Source organism: Euphorbia lathyris, chromosome 9 (assembly GCF_963576675.1).
Source record: "Euphorbia lathyris chromosome 9, ddEupLath1.1, whole genome shotgun sequence".
Lineage (NCBI taxonomy): Eukaryota > Viridiplantae > Streptophyta > Magnoliopsida > Malpighiales > Euphorbiaceae > Euphorbia > Euphorbia lathyris.
The window spans coordinates 27,752,660-27,774,654 of NC_088918.1; the positions used below are offsets into that span (position 1 = coordinate 27,752,660).

At 32.0% G+C, this 21,995-nt stretch overlaps 2 non-coding genes across 2 annotated transcripts; both read right to left on the reverse strand.

Moving 5' to 3' along the window:
• Nucleotides 1–10,230: 10,230 nt before the first annotated feature.
• TRNAV-UAC (transfer RNA valine (anticodon UAC)) lies at nt 10,231–10,303 on the reverse strand. Its single transcript has one exon. It is a non-coding gene; the product is annotated as a tRNA-Val (tRNA).
• Nucleotides 10,304–11,769: 1,466 nt separating this feature from the next.
• Nucleotides 11,770–11,842, reverse strand: TRNAA-UGC (transfer RNA alanine (anticodon UGC)). Its single transcript has one exon. It is a non-coding gene; the product is annotated as a tRNA-Ala (tRNA).
• Between the last annotated feature and the right edge of the window lie 10,153 nt (nt 11,843–21,995).

Consider the following 21,995-nt stretch of genomic DNA (forward strand, 5'->3'; position numbering starts at 1 on the left):
TGAATCCATGCCTAAGATGACATCAAATGTTTGCACCATCAAAGGTATCAAATTCACATTTATAAAAGACTCTCCTAACTTCACTTCACAATTAGGATACACATGTGTACATACTAAAGATTCTCCCATAGGCATGCTAACAGTTAAACGTTCTGGCATAAGTTTTGACTCCCAAATTATATCAGACATAAATAATGGAGACACAAAAGAATGTGTAGCACCAGGATCAATAAGCAGATAAGCATCTTTTCCAAATAAAGAAATCGTACCAGTGATAACTTCTACAGATGCAACAGCTTCTTGTGGAGTCATAGCAAAAGCTCGAGGTTGAGTTGCAGCTCTATCTGACTGATTACCCTGATTCCTAGCTCCTTGAGAAGTATTACCAGCTCCTCTTCCCATGTTATTACCTCTACCATTACCCTGATTATTTCCTCTCCAAAACAAATTACCTCTACTTCCTCTGTCAGTCTGTAATCCTCTACCCCTTCCAGCTCTATTCAGTTTAGGACAACGAGTACGTACATGTCCTTCCTCACCACACTCATAACAAACAATTCTTCTCTGAGGTTCAGTTGTCCTCCCTGAAGGACAATCCCTTCTTAAGTGACCACTTCCGCCACACTGAAAACACTGTAATGTTCTCTTTCTGCATTCACCTGAATGAAATTGCCCACACTGACTACACTTTAAAACATTACCACTGCTAGCAATTGAAGGACTGTGTGAAGCTTGGCTAAAAGTATCAGGTGCTCGAAAAGTACTACGATTCACAAATGCTCCCCTTGAAGCCTGACTTTGTATCTGACTACCCCGAAACTGAGATGGTCCTCCTCTAGCAAACTTTGATCTCCCAAATTCCTCTGACTGCTTCTGACTGGTCTCAGATTCTAACTTCCCCTTTAACTTTTCTTTCTGTAATGCTTTCTCTACCCAGCCACGATAATGTACACCCTCGAATAAACTCAGCTCATTCTGATAAAATGCACTCAATCCATCCTTAAATCTCTCACATTTCACTTCCTCAGTAGGAAACCACTGACTAGCATAACGATATAAATCATCAAACTTGTCCACATACTCTTTCATAGCCATAGTCCCCTGTTTCAAATTAAAGAACTCATTTCTCTTCGCTTTCTGGAATGTTTCAGTCAGATATTCTCTCATAAACTCACGTTTGAAAACTCCCCAATTCAAACCTTCAGGATACAAACCCCTGACTCGAGTTAACCATGCATCTGCTGGTCCATGTAATAAACCAAACACAACCCTGACTTTATCCTCATCACGTAACTGCATAGTACTAAAGGCTTTTTCTGTAGCCTTTAACCAATTGTCAGCTTCCTCGGAGTCAATTGTACCTTTGAAATCAAATGCCCCACAATTTTTAGCATCCTCAATTAGCTCACTGGGCCTTCTATGTGCTTCCCGTGTTTCCATTATAGTAACAAAAGCTTCAACTAAAGCTCGGGGTTCAAGTTGTACTACTTGTGGCATTGCAGCTTGTGGAGCCACATACGGTGCAGGTTGTTCAGCTGGAAGATTAACAGGTCGACGTGGAGGCAATGGTTGTTGTTGTCTTTGGGGTTGGTTAATGGGTGGAACTCTAGCATCAGAGGCTTCACTATCCCCTATGCCCTCAAGATCCCATCCTAACTCTCTTCTTTCCCCATCTCTACCTCTACCTCTACCTCTATTTAGAGGCGGTCGGCCACGCGGTCGTCTCGGATGCATCTATATGATAAAGACACAATTATAATTATATGTAGATATATGCTATGCATGAATGTCATGTGTGCAACACAAGAAATACAAAGAATCACATTATATTACCTATATATCCACTTATGGATATGGATTAAACCTATTGCTCTGATACCAAAATGTCAAACCCGACCCAAAATAAGATTAGATAAGACGGAGAGACATTACCACTGACTTATTATATAAACCAGTAGCAATATCTCTCAATTAAGGAGAAAAATCAAATCAAAAACCAAATTCTGGTTTAAAGCTAAAATGAATAACATATATCGTTTCCAGCTTAACTTTTTCATACGGAGTCCGATTAAGGCGATTCAAAAACCCCTGGAAACGTAAGATAATAATAAAGAACTTTCATTTAGGACTCCATGACAGATTCAGCCTATATCTGGTCGAAAAATGCATTACAAGATTCTGATATGAATCTAATTCTTCCGCATCACCTATATAGACAATTCTTTATTATATCTAGCTCAAAGTTATGACTTAATCATAACCGATATCACACTATTCCACAACTTCTCAACTTCAACTAATTATATATATACCTGTAGATAATACAAACCAAACAAAGGACACCACCAAAAACAAGTTATACAAGTGTCCTTATACTATCCACATATATGTACATGAACAAAATGGATGCAATACCCTAGAGACGACTTGCACCTCGTAGCTGTAACTGAACCACGCCCTAGGATCGAGTACCCCTCTCGGTACCTTGCACTTCTTCGCCTAAAACAAAACATTAAAAACATTTGGAAAACATGAGACAAAAATCTCAATAAGAAACCATCAGCTATAAAAATCAACTTTACTTAATATAACTACATATATATACATTTATAAAGGATTTAATCAAAACCTTGTAAAATATACTCCAAACTAAAGTTTATAATAGGATCAAGGTATTAAACCAAAAACCCAAAATATATAATCTTGTATCCATTCTTGAGTTTATCCCCTTATAATTCAAATCACAATTCACAACATATACGAGACGTCTCTTAACATTGCCTATCCTATATGGTCTTACCCAACACTTCTCTGCCATACCCAATAGGTCTTCAGACTGTGTACACAGGCCATATTTCTCACTAAATATGGTCTTTGAAAATTAAATCCACCATACCGGACTACTCTCAATGGATACCAAACATTTAATTCCATATATATATATATATATAGATTGAAACCAAAAACATATATGTATATATGTATATACTTCATTTGATCATAATCAAGTTCACAAGTGTTCAATTTTCCAAAATATCAATCCTTACTCAAATAAAATTTCCAAAATTAATCAACCAATGAAACCTCAAATCAATATAACCCAGTAAAATCTGTAATTCACATTTAAACATAGTCAATAGTTCATTTGAATTATAATTTCACAATAAAAGCAAGATTGTGAAAAACCTCAATTTTACAAAATTCCGGCATAACCCTAAAATATCAATTTCTAGAAATTCTTTGATTATATATATATATATCTATACATAAAACTCAAACGATAGTTAATAGTGACTTACCTTGACTGCTAATTGAAGAAAACAACTCGTTCAATTCGCCTCTAAATCCTGTCTAAGACGTTTTCCCTCCAAACGCTTCCGAAACTCAAAAACTCTTCGGTTAGGACTTAGATCTATGCCTAAGGATGCTATAGTTTAAATTTCAAGTGATTTGGACGGTCGAATCTCTGCAAATCAAAGAAACGGTGGAGAAACGGTCGAAGAACGGATAAAAGCAGAAAAAAAAACACAGAAAAGAAAAAGAAAGAGAAAGAGATGCTCGACACATTCTGGATTTGGGATTTATATCCCAAATTTGGCAAATATCCATTTTGATCCTTCATCTTTATATAATCTTTTAAAACTAACCCTAAACTTTTAATTTACACCTAAACCCATCGAATTAACTCCAAATTTTTCCTATAACACCAAATAAAAATCACATACCCCATAATTATAATATATATTAATATCTAGATATAAATTCTAGAAATTTAGACACGGACGTGACATACCGTCAGCACAACTTTAACTAGAATTGGACCAATAGTTTTCGATAATTAAAAATATGAGAATGGTAAAGCAAACACAAGAGTTTTTTTAATCTTTTTTCTTTATATTAACTTTAAAATGAGAGTTTGGGTTACACTCAACCGAATAGAAATAATTACAACTAAGACAATAGCAAAGTTAATATTCACAATGTCAAAAACAATAATAATAATAGAAATTAAAATTGAAATGAACAACTGAAATGAATTAACCGAAGTGGTGAGCGGTTGCATCGAAGCGTCGCATTGAAACGTCATGTTTGCCTGAGGTCGTTATCCCGAGACCGATGCTTGACTTGAGTGAATGCGTGTATAGTGAGCTAATTGATTGAATGTGAGTGTAGGAGAGTTCGGAAATTGATATAGCGAAAATGATGTTTCGGCTAGGAAAGTGAATTTTAGGAGTGAATTTGAATAGGAAAAGTGATCGGATTTGTGTTTGATCGGAAAAAAGAGCAATTTGTATCGAATTGGGAACTTGGCAGAATGATTTTAATGATGAAACTCGAATATAGGGGCTGCTGGGAAATGGTATTTGAAATGATGAACAAAAGCTTGAGATTGTAAGGATTATGGCTAGAATTGATTATAAGAACAAATGATTAGTGATTGGAATTGAATTGTAAGCTTGAAAGATCGAATTTGGGGATGAATTTAGAGTGAAAAAGGAACGAATTTGAGCTGGAAAAAGAATGAGTAGGCCAAAACTTTGAGAGAATATTTGAGAGAAAAGTGTTGATATGTGTTGTGTATTTTTTGGTTTAATTGGTTGGGGCTTGGAATGAAGATGGAATGAGCTATTTATAGGTGAAAAAGACTTGGGGAACACTCACATTCATGCCCACTAAACACACACTTACCCACTAAATATGTCATGCATTCACCTTGAAGAAATCTGATTGTGCTTGCTTAATTCTAGCCCTCAACTTGACTTGTTTTAGCTTTGACCCGAAATGCTTCTGTGTTTCTGCAGCTGACTTTGAAAAATTTCTGCTCTCTCTGTGCTTGTCCTGTGATGATGCTGAAGATAGATCCAGAAAGCTGGGAATGCTTATTTTCTGGATCCAAGCTTACTTCTGATATTCTTGCATGTTTAGCTCCTCGAATAATTTAATCAAAAGCTAACAATGGTTACTTGTGATTTTTTCTGCACACTTAGTTGGTTAAATGACATGTTGCCACTTTGTAACCCAGTGACTCATGTCTTTCTCTCTTTTATCTATTTCTTTTTCTGATTTTATATTTTATATTTCTTTTTCTTTTATATTCTTTTGTTTTTCTTTTGATTTTTTACAACAAAAATAATGAACATAACAAACTATAGGTTATAATTATAACCTATGGTAAAAATGCGAATAAATGTAAAAAATTACATTTACCCCAACAATATGATATGTTAAAATTTCAATAATAAATAACATTTTTTTTTGTATGCTTTCAATTATGAACCGCTTGTTTTAACTGATTTTAATACATGCATTTTTAGAGAAGAGGCAGTTTTGGGGGGGAGAGAGAGGCTTTGTCTTCTCTCTTCTTTCTTTTCCAAAAGCTCTGCACTCGTCACTATCGCAGTAGATCTGCATGGTAGCAACAAAAGACACGACTCAAATCCAAATGTACGGAAGAGTATAAATGATGAATAATGAGTTACAACGGTTTATATCAAAGTTATGTGAAATCTAAAAATAACTATTTATTATAATCTTTGATAGTTATATCCAAGTTCCATGTAATCTTATCCAAATTCCTAAAGACCTCATTTCCAAGAATGGGTTGCTAGAAGATAAGGTTTATATAACAAATCAATCACCAACTAAATACTGCACTAAAACATATATAGAATCAAAGACTGAATACTTTGACTGCCTCTATCATTTACATTTTACATATCTCACTGTCCAAAACTTGCAGTTCGACGGAAATGTTCTGATAAATTCTAATCATACAAAAACAGAATCGAATTCAAATTCAAAGAAACTTTCTGGAAGGTTACTCCAAAACACAGTATCCTCCATCTCAGCTGATAAAGAAGAAGAAGACGAATTGTTGGATAAAACATCGTAAGTACTGTCTTCAATATCCATCTTTATATCAGGAATTTCAAGCTTAGGAACTTTGGCTGCTTCTCCATTATAATAAGGTGTTTCTGCACAAGGATTCCAAGTATCTACAATTTTAGCATCTTTGCCGGTCAATTCTTGAACAATTGATAGAAACTGAGAAGGGTCGGTTAATGTAACCATTGTCGGATTAGAAAAATAAGTAATCTTTATTGGTTTTTTCATGTTCTTTGTGGGTTTTTGAAACTTGGGTCGCTGCTCCTGAAAATGTTGCTGATTGATCTTCCCCATTTGAAATTAATGAGAGAATACAAGATATGAGAAGTTAGAAAATGTTGCTGTTTATGGGATTGGATTGATGGTTTAGGTTTAATGAGAGGGTGCCTTTTTATAGGGTAAAGGAGGAAGGAAAGCAAGGTTCCAAGAAGCTTGGATTTATTATAAGAAAAAAACAAAAGAAGACAAAAATTGAAAAACAAGAGAAAAGTTCTTGAAAAACCAGATGGTAATGAGAGGCAGTGTAGGTAACTTTCCATAATGGCTGCTTGAGCCGTAAATGAACATTCCTTTAATAGATAGATAGGGCTATTATTTTTAATTCTCATAATTTCATAGCACTTTCACAACCATGTTGACAAAAGAAAATAGCAAGTACAATTCAAGTCAAACGAATGTTTCAGTCTTCTATACCGAGTGAGTGACCCAAAAGGAGAAGAACAAACAATTTCTTTCTCACCTTATATGTATCTCACCAAACAATATAAATTTAAGTAAAACTTTAGGTAAATTATTTAAAAATCAAAGATTTGCATAATGTTTAAAATTAAATCAAATTTTAAGTAAATTATATCTAAATAATAAAATATTTATATAAAGTTCAAAGATTTTATCGTAAACTCGATTTTTTTAAAAAGATAATGATTTTTTTTAAAAAAATATGACTTTACGTAAATTAAGTCCAATTTTATGTAAATTATGCTTAAAATAAATTTTTTTTTACGTAAAACTCAATTTGGAGAAATTTCAGACATTTGCAGTATGAGAGGCGAAATGATTTATATTCCCTCTCAATAATCTATTACTAACTCTCAAATGCACTAGAATGTAAATCAAGTTAAATTAAATGTCGGACATTTACAGTACGACTATGACAATTGAAAAAATAATCAAATAAAAAAAATGTAAAGAGAACAAAATGTTGTTTTTAAAATTAGTTTTAGACAAACAAAACATATAATAAGATGGACACAGTCAAATAATTAAATGGAACGAGCTCAAAATTACTCATCCATCGTAAAACAAACTACTACACTCATTTGTAAACTAATATTTTAATGTTTATATATTTTTTTATTTGTTAAAAATATTTCTCATATATAACTAATTAACTTATGCTTCAAAAAAAAAAAAACTTATTGCATATGTTAACATTATAGTAATAACTAGGGTTTCGATTTTAAATGCTCTATAACTATGTCAACAGGTGGGACATATGGTCTGATTCGGGTGCGTTTCGCTAGTTACGGCCTCCTCCAGCTCGCTTTAAACTGAATGTGGATGCCTCTATTATCTCAGGGGCCTGGTGCCACGGGACTGCAATAACAAGTTTTGTGGAGCTTTTTCCAAACTTGTGCAGGGTGATTTCTTACCTCGTGTAGGGGAAGGTATAGGCATTCGGGAAGCTCTAAGTTGGCTCAACAGAAAGGGTATGGACGGTTGTCTTGTTGAAACCGATGCAGAGTTGGTGGTTTTAGATCTTAATTATCTTGTCTTTAGGTCTTATTAGAGCCTTGTTCTTGATGATTTTAATAGGTTGATAAATTTGTTTAATGATGTTAGTATCATTTTTGTTAGTCGTTCTGCGAATAGTGTTGCCTATGAACTTGCAAAGGCATTCTATTTAATGCCAAGACTAATGGAGTGACATACTAATCCTCCATATTTCATTGTTCAAGCCTTGTATTATGATTCTATTTAATGCATGATTTTTTTTTAAATATATGTCAACATTCTTAAGGTTTTTATTTTGATAACGATAATAATTTGTTGGGTTAATTACAAATAACTACCATGTGGTTTGGCCGATTTGCAGACCGGTATTGGTACATACGGTTCTTTTTTTCAAACACAACCCTCTGGTTGCAAAATTTTACATGTTTTTTTTATTTTACCAAATTTGGCCAATTACGACCTACAAAATGAAAATTTTCAAGAATTAAAGTTGTTTAATATCATATTTACTATGAAACCATATTTTTAATTTTTCAAAATCATCATTTTTAGAGTTTTCTCTCTAAACATTATCTTTCTCTCTCATAAAAAACAACACCTGAATGACCTCAAACCTAAAAGTTGAAGAATTAAAGTTGCTTAAAATATATCATTTAACTCTTGAAAATTTTCATATCGATGTCGTTATCGACCAAATTCTGACAAAGTGAATTCAAATACAAAATTTTGCAAACCACATGACTGCGTTTGCAAAAAAAAAAAAAAGCACATGCACCAGTCTGCAAATCAGCTAAACCACAAAGTAGTTATTTGTAATTAACCCTAATTTGTTTCAATTGCAACAATATAAAACTTATTTGCAATTTTCATTACAATTTTGATTAATATATAAAATAAAAATTTATGATTAATTACTTTTAAAAAAACACTCATAAAAAACAGAACCTAAATGACCTCAAACCTAAAGGTTGAAGAATTAAAGGTGCTTAAAATATATCATTTAACTCTTGAAAATTTTCATATCGATGTCGTTATCGACCAAATTCTGACAAAGTGAATTTAAATACAAAATTTTGCAAACCACATGACTACGTTTGCAAAAAAAAAAAAAGCACATGCACCAGTCTGCAAATCAACTAAACCACAAAGTAGTTATTTGTAATTAACCCTAATTTGTTTCCATTGCAACAATATAAAACTTATTTGCAATTTTCATTACAATTTTGATTAATATATAAAATAAAAGTTTATGATTAATTACTTTTTTAAAAAAATTATATAAAACACAATAATTATTAGGGTAAATTCCAAAAACAACTCCTGTGGTTTCATGTTGTTCAAAAAAAACCCATGTGGTTTGTTTTTACCAAAAAAAGGAACGTGGTTTACGCCGTTACCCGAAAAACGAAAAATGGGTTAACACCGTTAAAAGTGCTGACGTGGCAAAGGATAAAATGGTCCGAATTTGTTGGAGGACTAAAAGAGTAATTCTTCTTCCTTCTTCCTCTTCTTCTCCTGGTAATTCTCTTCTCCGACGAACACTTCCAATCTCAACTCCGATTAGTCCTGAACCTAATCTTGTAAATTAAAATATGGAGAGCACCGATTCATCTTCCGGTTCGCAGCAACCTAACCTTTCGCCAGGTTTCGATTTCATCCAACGATGAAGAGTTAGCTGTTCATTATTTGAAGAAAAAGGCAGCCTCCGCTCCTCTTCCGGCATCAATTATAGCAGAAATGGATCTATACAAGTTTGATCCCTGGGAGTTACCAGGTGTGTAGTGTTGAGATTGTAATATTTAAATCAATCTGATGATCTAGTAAGTATTAGTAAAAGTAATTATTGTGGATTTTTCAGCGAAGGCGGCGTTTGGGGAGCAGGAATGGTATTTTTTCAGTCCAAGGGATCAGAAGTATCCAAACGGAGTACGACCGAACAGAGCAGCAACTTCGGGGTACTGGAAAGCGACATGAACTGATTCTATGTTTTGGATTCGAATTTTAATGTTCATTAATCATTTACCCAATTTATTCAGGAGATCTGAGTTTTGTGGGTTTTGTTTGATTAATTGATTTATTCAAGTTCTAAAGTTGAATTGGATAATAGTTTTTCTGAGTAATTCTGGGTAATTTTTGGGTAATACTTTTGGGTAATATGAGGGGATTCTTCTGGGTAATACGTGAAGAAAGAAGAATAAGAAGAATTACTCAGAAGAAGAAGAAGAATTAGAATTACCCAGGAGAAGAAGAAGAAGCATTACCCAGGAGAAGAAGAGGAAGAAGAAAGAAGAATTACTTTTTTAGTCCTCCAACAAATTCGGACCATTTTACCCTTTGCCACGTCAGCACTTTTAACGGTGTTAACCCATTTTTCGTTTTTCGGGTAACGGCGTAAACCACGCTCTTTTTTTTAGTAAAAACAAACCACAAGGTTTTTTTTGAACAACATGAAACCACAGGGGTTGTTTTTAGAATTTACCCTAATTATTATCAATAAAAAAAACATTGTTAAAAATAATTAATATAAAAAAATATAAACTTATGCAACTAGTTATATTCTAATTTTAAATTTTCTTTTTTGAAAAAAAATAACATATATAAATAATGAAATGTTACTGCCCAAGTTCGAAGTAGGGACCTTTAGTGTGTAAGACTAACGTGATAACCACTACACCACAGCAACTTATTTCTAGTATTAAATTTTTAATCCAATTACATATATAAATTAACTGAATTATCAAAATTTATTCCATTAATAATAAATATTAATATACATTTTGTATTCAATTAAATATTAATTCATTATCAACTACATTTTTAATATAAAATAATTTAATTAATTAAAAGTAAAAAAACAAAATATTATATTATATGACGTGTGAGACTCATTAATACTGTGTTGATTGTGACTACAATCATCTCTAACCATCTATTCTATTTTTCCTACTCCAACTCCATTTTTTTCTTGCTCTATTCTCAATTATAATACATTTGATATAGTAATACTTCTCCTTATAATACAGTTTTATTATATTTATTAATTTTCGCATATCATTTATATTCCTTTTATTATTAATCAAAATATATTTGAAATTAATTTTAATTATATTTTATGATTCATATTTTAATTTCATTAACAATAATTTAAATGATAATTTAATATTTATAAGGGGAACATATAAAAATAATATATATTATTATGATTTTAAATAACCACATAAAAGATTAAAACCGAAAATTTATTCAAATGATAGAAACGGCAGTAAACGTACACTCATTTAAATATAGAAACTCACAAATTATTATTTCTATAAAATAAATTAAAATAATATTTTTATTATTAGAAAATTAATAAAATATTATTAAATCTTGCTCTAAAAATAGAGTTAGGCATTTTGATACTCCTACAAAAAAAAAAAATCTCTAAAAGTGGAGTAAGACTATATAGTAACATTGGAATGTATGTGGTACTCCAAATATAAGTTGTAGAGATGGAGATGCCATAACCACTCCATAAATTTTGGTAGATAATTATTTTGAAGATAGAGTTGTTAGAGATGGATGAAAACCCTCCAACTATTAGAGCTGCTCTAAATATAATTATCTTTTCGTTTTGAGAATAATTCTGTTTGTTTTGTTTTTTTTTCGGTTATCATAATTTTTTTTTTGTGTTTTCCACATTTTTTCTATTTTTCATTTTTTTTATTGTTTTCATGATTTTTCCGTTTTAGCGTTTTTTAATTGTTTTTCGGTTATCACTTCTTTTTGTGTTTTCCACATTTTTTTTCATGTTTTCACATTTTTTCTATTTTTCATTTTTATTGTTTTCAGAATTTTTCTGTTTTTAGCGTTTTTCACATTTTAGCGTTTCCCCTTTTACCATTTTTCACTATTTTTTTGTGTGTCTTTTTTACGTTTTTATAAAAAAATTTATTTTTTTCATCGTTTATCCGTTTTTCTATTTTTTTTTGTGCTTCCATGTTTTTTCTCATTTTCGTTTTATCTTGTGTTTCACAAATTGTTCAAAAGGTTAGGAAAATGTTATACCTAATGGAAAAAATAAAATATTTTTTCCATTGAGTTATAATATTTTTTCCATTGAGTTATTGTTCTAAACCAATTCGGTAAAGAATTTAAAAGGAAAAAATGTGGAGATGCAGGGGATCGAACCCTGTATCTCTCGCATGCAAAGCGAGCGCTCTACCATTTGAGCTACATCCCCATTTGTGAGAGATAATGATATTGGCTTATATAATACACTAATGCAATATATTATCATATAAAAAATATTTTTCAAAAGCAATATGAAATTTAGATAAAATGTATTCTGAGGCTTTTTAACTTTCTCAGTCCTTTTAACTTTCATTTTCATAAGCCTTGCGGGTGATAATGTTCATTGAACTTCCCGTGTCTATGAAGGCCCTTTGGACCTTGTACTCTTTAAACAAGATCTCAATAACCAAGGAATCATTATGTGCATGTCGATAGAACTTCCGAATGAGAATTCAAATCTTGATTAAACAATCTGCTCTTGATCCTTATGAACTCTTTTCCTCTTTACCGAACGATCCTTCTCCGGGGCACTAGAAATCACATTTATCACTCTTCTAGGGGCTCGTTCAGCATGATGCTTATTTTTTGATTCTACGCTTGATATCATTTTTGAGGAATTTGTCTAATTTTCCTGTCTCAACCATCTTGTTGAGTTCGGTTGGTACCTGCCTAAAGTCTTCAGTGTCATGTCCTTCATTTTTATAAAATTTGCAGTATACGCCATTGTGTCTTCAGCCTCATGCTTTCAACTTTGGGGGATACTGGATGTGATGTCTGTTTGACTCCACCTAATAGCGAATTACTTTTCGAGTAGCGTTTAGGGGATCATAATTTCGATCTGATATCTTGTCACGTCCGTGTCTAAATTTCTAAAATTTATATTTTGATATTAGAAACAAAAAATGTGGAGATTTCAATTAATTGTTTTGGAGGTTGATTATAAATTGAAGATTATGATAGGAGTTTAACAAGTTATGGAATATTAATTTGAATAAATGATATCTGAATTCAAAGTGCAGATCTATTGTTGAACTTTATCAAATTGAGGTTTAGAATTATTGAGAGTTATATAAATGATGTTTAAAGAGATACCGATGTTAGTGATCAATGAGAAATAAAGTGTGAGAATATATTAGAGTTCATGATTTGATGATTAAATATGAAAATTTGGTAAGCTTAAATAGTGTTTGAGGAAATAATTAAGATATATGAATTTTGAGGATAAATTTTGCTGATCTTAAGCACAGTTTGAGGTAGAAAATTAAGAGATAAATATGATATAAGAGGATATATATGTTGATAATTGAAATTTTATAGTACATATATTGTTAATAGAAGTTATTTTTAGTTGAAGTTTGTGTGATTATGGTTTAAGTTTATATAAGGATAAAATTGAGTGTTTAGATGTCAAATAAGAAAATCGAATGATATTATAGATTTATTGACTTTTATGGATGTAAAGATATTATTTGGAGTTTGGAGAAGACAGAAAAAAAAAAAACATTGATTGTCATAATTTAGGTACCATATATTCCTTGACTATATAGTTTGGAAAGATAGTTGAAGTTTATTTGGTTGAATTGATGGTATATATAGTAGTGATCATAAGAAAAAATAGCATGTTAGCTTAATTGATTTTGAAGAGTTAAATAGAGAATTGTAAGAGTGATGTTGATATTAAGAGCACCCACAATGGGTGATACAAATTTTTTGTATTATATCCAAAAAAACCCCACTTTTTTCAAAAAAATCTAATACACTCAACTACCTCTCCATTAAATCAATTTGTATCACTTTTTATGTAGGACCCACTTGTCATAAAACTCTTACACATTCTAAATAAATTATTATTTCTTTCCACCAAATAATTAATCTAATTATTTCACAATTCAATCTAAATAATTCCATTAATATATAAATTGGTTAAAAAAAATAAATATCAATTATATCTATAATTATTTTGAACCGAAATAGTTAATTAAAAGATATAATTAATTGTAAAAATAAAAAATATCACAAACGATAATTTTTTATTGAAATAAAATACGAGAATACGAATGTAAAAAAATACAGTTAAAAAAATCACATTTAAAAAAATACATTGCAAAAAATAACATGTAGATGTTGAGTTTTTTTTTTTTTTGAATTTTGTAGATGTTGAGTTTTAATTGGCTTTCTCAATATATTCGTTGTTACCAATATTCAATATTCAAATTTTTTTTTGGCTTTACCCACCCACCGCTTTTTCGTTTTTTTTTAAAAATAAAATAAAATAATGCGGATTAAGTCCACAATTGCGGCTGAGACACGCCTCAGCCCGCGTGTATTACACGCGCCAGCTGAGGCGCGATCTCAGCCGCCCATACCCGTGTGATTTTCAATTTCAGTCCCTACCTTCTTATCACCTATTTCTTCTCTCCCTGTATCACAAAAGTGATACAAAATTTCTCTCACCTCACTTAATGCTCTCTAGTCCAATGGGGTGATACCGTTTTTTGTATTACTTTGGGAAAGTAATTCACCCCACTGCAGATGCTCTAAGAGTTTATGAAATGACTCTTATTGATAGGAAATTGTATTATTATAATGAGGTTTATATTGGTGATGTTGATGTTGATGTTTATGAAATGACTCTTATAAGAGTGATGGTGATGTTGATGCTAATGATTGACGATTATAATATAAATAATGATTAGAGTGAAAAATTATAGATATAAGTATTATTATTATGATGAAGTAAGATTATATGCTGATGCAAATCATTGATTCAGATTATTTAAAGTTGAAGAAAAATATAATATCGTACATATTGGCGGTTCAAAAGTGATATTTTTGAAGTCTGTAGAACTTGGAGATAGGTGAAATATATTTGATATATATGCAATTGATGAAATCAATTGTGATTTCACCTTCTTAAAGTGAGATTTGGTGTATGTTAGGAAACTACGAATATAAAGTATATCATATCATATAAAATTGAATATATGATATTTGAAGTTTTATTGTTACTAAGAGTTATATTTAAATGATTGTTACAGTGATGTGGATATGGATACATTATGGAGTTCATGGAAGGAAACATTAGAATTTGTGGTCTTATGATGATTATGAGGAATCTTGATAATTGGAAATAATTTTGTGATCTTGGATTTGAGGAAGAAAATTTAGATTAGAGAATGTGAATTTCAAGGACGAAATTTTTTAAGGTGGGGAGAATTGTCACGTCCGTATCTAAATTTCTAAAATTTATATTTTGATATTAGTATATAGTATAATTATTGGGTGTATGATTTTTATTTGGTGCTATGAGAAAGGTTTGAAGTTAATTTGATGGTTTTAGGTGTATATTAAAAGTTTAGAATAATTTTTAAAAGATTATATAAAGATAGAAGATCAAACCGAATATTCGCCAGATTTGGATATATATCCTGCGAACAGGTGAGGGAGAGATTATCATCTTCTTTTTCTTTTCCTTTCTTTTTTATTCCTTTTTAAATTCATCAATTTTCTCTGAACCGTTTCTTTGATTTACGAAGATTCGACCGTCCGAATCACTCGAAATTGGAACCATAGTATCCTTATGTATAGATCTAAGTCCTAACCGAAGAGTTTTTAAGTTTCGGCAGTGTTTGGAGGGAAACGTCTTAGACAAAATTTAAAGGAGAATTGAACGTGTGTGTTTTCCTCAATTAGAGACCAAGGTAAGTAACTATCAACTATATTTTGAGTTTTCTGTGTATATATATATATATATATATATATATATATATATATATATATATATATATAATCACAGAATTTTCAGACAGTGATATTTTAAGGTTATGCATGAATTTTGTAAAATTTGTATTTTTCACGATTTTGCTTTTTATTGTGAAATTATGGTTCAAATGAAGCTATTGACTATGCTTCTATGTGAATTTCAGATTTTACTTGATTATGTTGATTTAAAGCTTAATTTGGTTGATTTACATATATACATATATGTTTTTGGTTTGAATGTATATATATAGTGAATAAAATGAATTTGATGATTTCTTACGAATTGTTTTTGGATTGAGAAATCTGTTGCGGTTATTGTTGTTATTATTTTGGATTGAAGTCCAAATATGATTTTTATGAGTTGTGATATTTTGAAAGATAAAAAGGTTTTGTCCATCTAGGATTGCCCGGGGTAGGAGTTGTAAGTTGTAAGACCATACTTAATGGCGGTATGGCCAGAGTGCATGGCCGGTAGTCCTAACTGTTAGGCAAGGAACGAGATATAAATGAGATATCTCGATATTGTTATGATTGGTGTTATGATCTACACGGGTGGAATTCGAGGATGGATACACATACACAAATTTTATTTTATGAACTTAAGTTTTGAGAATATTTTATAAGGTTTTGATGACTATCTTATAAACTTAAGTTTGAGTATATTTTATAAGGTTTTGATTAAATCTCTTTACAAATGTATATATGTAGCTATGTTAAGTAAAGTTGGGTTTTTATACCTGATAGTTTCTTACTGAGATTTCTGTCTCACGTTTTTAAATGTTTTAATGTTTTTAGGTGAGAAAGTACAAGTATAGAGAAGATTACCGACCGATTAGGCGAGGATTGGAAGTTGTTACTTATTGTTAGAATTATTATTAGAACCTTAGTATTTCAATTGTAATGTAATGGAGTTGGTAAATATGTTGAGGTTCTTGAATGACTAATGTAGTAGGAATATGAATTATTTTAAAATATATATTGAAGAGAAGTTTTGATTATGATCTTTCTATTTCACGCCCGATGCCGATTGAGGTCGTCTAGGGTCGGGTGTGACATATCTCCTTATACCTTTTATGCCCATCCCTGCTCCTGTCACTTTTGGACTACTTCGGCCGATGAATCAAACTTAATCTCTCCTTTAGTAATGGATTTAGCTTATGGTTATCCCATTTTACAAAATCGGGGGCTCTTTTTATCAAATCAGGAAACATCTTCGTCCTTCGGGTTGTCAGCTCCTTCAAGAGATCCTTGTTTTGGCAATTACTTGTCGTTTCCTCAACTGCCCCATCCACATTCAGATGTTTAATCTGGATGGCGTGCATTGGAATATCTCCACCCACTCATTCAATGATTCATTTGGCTCCTTAACAAGATAATTTAAATCTGGCATCAGTTTACTCTCTGAGATGGAGGTGATGAAATGATCAGCAAATTCTTTTGGCCTTTGTTTAAAGGATCTGATGGATCCATGCAACAACTGGTCATACCAAAACCTAGTCGGATCTTTCAAGGTTGTTAAATAATCGGCACATGAGAGTGTCAGTGGCCGTCATAGTTGAAGAGCCCTGATTTTTTTTAACATAAAGAGTAGGGTCAACCATACCATTATAGTCTTTGAGAAGGGGATATTTGAATCCTCTTGGCGTAGGTTACCTCATGATTTCTGGACTGAGAGGAGTATCCATATTAGTAGTCTCTAGCAGCTTTGATTTTAATCACTCATCCTTTATGGCATGACGAAGCTCCTTTCTAATGAGATTATATACCTCTTTTTTCAAGGAACTTGTCTCATCCACCTTTGGTCTAGGCTTTGCCATTTGATTTCTTCGATCTAGAGATCTGGAAACCTCCGACCTGTTTCGGTTTGCTTCATAACGACGAATAAAGGATTCGGTGGAATCATTATGAACGCTTTTATGTCGTTTTGGAGATCTGGAACTCTTTAGTTTCGAAAGTTTCTTAAGAGGTGAAGGTGATCGATAACACATTCGATATTTAGGACTAACATGTTTTTCCTTCGATCTTCCCTAGACCACTTCAGGTTGATATTCTTCCGAGCATCCTCTTTTCTTTAGATAAGTCCGGACGTCATGATGTCCTGTAGAACAAGCCATAGATCCATATCTATCCTCATACCTACTTGCCTCTCTTCTTCCTTAAGCTCAATTCTGATTACCTCCATTTGAGTTGCATGGTCCACTCTGAGAATGTTCATGGACTCTTAGACAGAGCCAATATTGTATATCAGTTGTTTTGTAAGACCATCCATGAACCGACGTTGCTCATGGTCCAAGGATCCTAAACAAGCATCGATTATCTGATTTAGAGCCGGAGAAATATGCAATGGTTCAAGTGGATTGTTGCTAGAATCAATTAGGCCACGATTAGGTGCAGCTTGAGTGCTTGGAATGTTAGTAGTTTGCTAGAGAACTGGTTGAACCATAAAGCTACATAGATGAGCCATTTGCACGAAAATCGTCCACGTTCACCGCACTAATTGATGTCTTTAACAATGAATAACACTTTCCGATCAGTCTTCTGATGACCTGAATCAGTAACAAACAGTCAGGGAGGGGTTAGAATCTGGCGTCTCCTCTTCAATGCTTAAGTTAGTAATATACTTTGGGTAAATTACTAACTTGAAACAGTTAATGAGAGAAATGAATAGTAAAAGTACATTGAGCTTTGTTTCCAAGACTATTTATAAATGATTACATACCTAAAATGCCTTGCACTTTACACATGCCAGCTCCTGATCGGGTTCGGTGATGCACCTTTCCACGTATAGCTCTTGGTTGGCTTCAGACTCATTTTCCTTTATGTCATTCCCTAATGTACAACGTGATCTAGGAAAAGGGAGCATACCTTTGAGGTTCGAAACATCCATTGGTCCACGTGTTAAGCTAGATAACTTCCTGTTGAAGCTTCTACATTTGTACAATCTGTACCTTTTAGCTTGCTTTAATATGGGCCCTTGTTACAGACCCATTTCCTTGCTTCACTCAGGCCTTTGTATGGGCCTATTTATTTTATCCCATATTACTGGGTATAATACACCTTACCAATCAAAAGAGAGATGAATATCAATTCATTTTCATGAATGATGTTAAGAAATAAAAATCTATCAGTGGCGACTTTTAATTGGTGAGATGCAAGTACAAATTTTCTCTTGATCTTATACAATGAATAAAATATTGGATGAGTATTATAATGTGGTACACTACACCATAGATGGTCTATTGCAACACCCATTAAGTGTTGGCTTTGGCTATAATAGTGTTGTCTTAGACGAATAGGCAACACTTTAGACCAAAATAAAGTGTTGCATTTTTTCGTGTTGCTATAGATGTCTATAGCAACACTTTAAGGTATATGTAGCAACACCAATATAAGTGTTACCATTGGTATCTATAGCAACCCTTTTCATATCAAAAGCAACTGTTATATAAGTGTTGCCATCACCATAGAATATATAACACTTTTGTCAAAAAAACATAAGCAACACTTTCGTACAAAATTGCAACACTATTTTACGAGAACACATTTTTTTGAAGCAACTCTTTCGTACACTATAGCAACACTTTTGAATACCTTTAAATGCAACATAATTTTTCTTGCAACTCTTTTATTTACAATGGCAACACTTTTTAATTTAACATTTTTTTTGTTCAAAGCAACTCTTTTATATCTAATTGCAACACTTTTACATATCATATGACATTTAAAGCAACACTTCTTATTTTGCGATACAACACTTTTTAATATAACATCTTAATATGCAACACATTCTTTAACTTAACATCATTAATTTTTTTATAAAAACTATTTTTAATTTAAATAATAGCATAACAATATTTTTAATTGCAAATACAACCATAATGTCAATATGTGAACAATAGAATTTAACATCATCGTACGATCCAAAAAACAAACAAATTAAAAGTACTACAATGTCATACAAACATAATATAGCTTATCCTTCCATCCCTTCATATGGAGCACCATCTTTAGAATAGCTTACAACATTGTTATTTTTACTTGATATGCCATCACAAATTTCTTCCATGCCAACTTTGAGATTGGATTAGGTTCTTCCAATTTATTCATCATCCACAACATTTTTTTGTTCATTTTCTCATCCATTTCTTCATGAAGTTGGTTTCTTATCTTTGTTGTTAATTCTTCTACATAAAAAGCAGAAGTGTTCATAGTCGATTGTTCCTTCGATTAGGCATCTTCTGCAGTCCACCACATGAAAAACAAAATAGTAATTAAGCATTATGTCTAAGTAACAATATAAAGCTGACTTCTATTAGAAGTCTAAAAAAACCCAAGCTGACCTATATCAGATTAACAATATAAAGCTAACTTCTATTATAGGACCTTGAATTACAAAATCTAGTTGTTTGAAGAGGTTAATTTAGGAAAATTGCCCTTAGTGTATCTAAATAGATACTATGTTTCCATATGGAACTCTTAATCATTACATGACATTACCTTTATGACCTATTTTGTTTAGGCTACAAGGTTAGAGCCATTATCTCAAAGACTATAATGTAAAAGAAAAATTTCAATTCAAGCTAGAGGAGCTTAAATAGGCAGTCAATATAGCCCTAAACTCAAAAATAAACTCTTATCTGAAATTCCTTAAAATAAGTTAATCTTTAATAACAATATCAAAGCTAGAATTCAAAATCTCAAACTGAAATTTATCTACTATGTGTCCTAAATTTACATCAGAAATTGACTTTAAAATCTTATCATAATGTGGCTGCTGTCTAGGATATGTAACATTTGTACAGACCATATTGGATTAAAACTATGTTATTGTAATTCTTGTACAGAAAACAACCACAAATCTATGTCAAACTAGCTAATATCAATAACTACATAGTAAACGAATTTTCCCTACATGGAAAAATTATAGCCAAAAGACCATTATGTAAGAAAGTAGTAGGGTTAGAGTAAGTAACAAGCATGTGTAGTTTATAAAAAAAGATTAAGTCATACCATCATATTCCATTTGTATTTGACTACAAGATATCGGAACTTAATGCTTTAGAGAGAACTATAGCTTACCCAAGTTGTTCTTCGAATGATGAAGTTTCTGTGATTTCAAGTTGTTTTTCTTTATAAAATCATCCCTGGAAACGAAGTATTTTTTTTGTTAACACCATGAAACCAAAACAATAACATTACAAGAGGAAAAGTGAAGAATACACAAATCAAAGGAGATCGTACCTTGGTGCCTTTGATGCTGAATTTTTTTTTCAGATGAGGAAATCAAAGGCAGGGCAGGGCAGGGCAAGAGATGAACGGGGAAGCCACAAACTGTGTAGAGGCGCCTACCTGCAAGCTTCTAGTGGCCTTGCTTGGATTATTATGATATGGAACTATAATCAGAACTTGTAAATAAGACCTAGATAAGCTTGAACTGGTCCTGAGGATGTAGTTTTAAGCTTGTTATAGAAATTTCCTAGTTTTAATATAACAAGTCTATATTAATAGGCCAATTTTGATAGTAGAAAAGTCATAATTAAAGTTGAGAGAGAGCAAATCACAGCATCGTTAGGCAGTCTGTAATGGTTCAAACTATATAAAATTGATAGGAACGTTTTGATTAATTGATGTCTTTTTTCATATTCAATGAATGGGACTTGCTATCAAATTTCATATAATAATGACTGCAAAGTGTTTGTGAAACTGTAAATTTAACTCTAAATTAATTTTTAGAATGTAGAAAAAGAGGGAGAAATATGAGCCAGGCTTGATTGGAAGGAGCATTAAACATGTGTAACTCAGGCCATTGAATATCTAATTGGGCTAAATCTAGGTTCAACTTAACAATTAACTTATTATGCTTAAGAATGTTACCATTTAGTTTGTTTTCTCTGTTTCCATTTTTGTATCCTTTCGTATAAATGCCACAACTTATATTCAATCACCTATCAAACTAAAGATTTCCCAACACGTCCCAGTTCTACATTTTTTAATGAACTCTTAATAGCAGCATCTTATACTTACCATCCAAGCTCAACCTTCCAGAACAACAGCAACCACTTTTGCACAGGCTCCAGTTCCACAGGCTAGTGTTGCCCCTATAATAACAAGAGGGTGCATTTCCTTCAAAGAATCTAAGAGGATCAATAGTTGCAAAACTTGTGTGAATGAACCATGATTTTGTAGCATGTGAGAACTTACCTGCACCTCGCTCCCAAACGAGCATTTTTAGATGTGAAAACGTGAATGAACTTGCACAAATTCTGTATATCAGTTACGAGACAAAAAGAAAAATTTGTGAGAACAAAAATGTTTGACAATAGAACAATGCAATGTCTTATTCAAAACAAATCACGAAAGAACCCAAAATGTCCAAGGTGCCGAGTCTACACTTAAGGCTTTTACTATTTGACATGCTAACCACTACATATCCAACTCAACACCTATCATCATCACATCTCTCTCTCTCTCTTTGATAGAAAGAATTATCTGATTTCTCATAATGTGTCAAGAAATTGACTGAAACTCAATTCAGTGTAATAGCAAACCAGGCTAAAGAT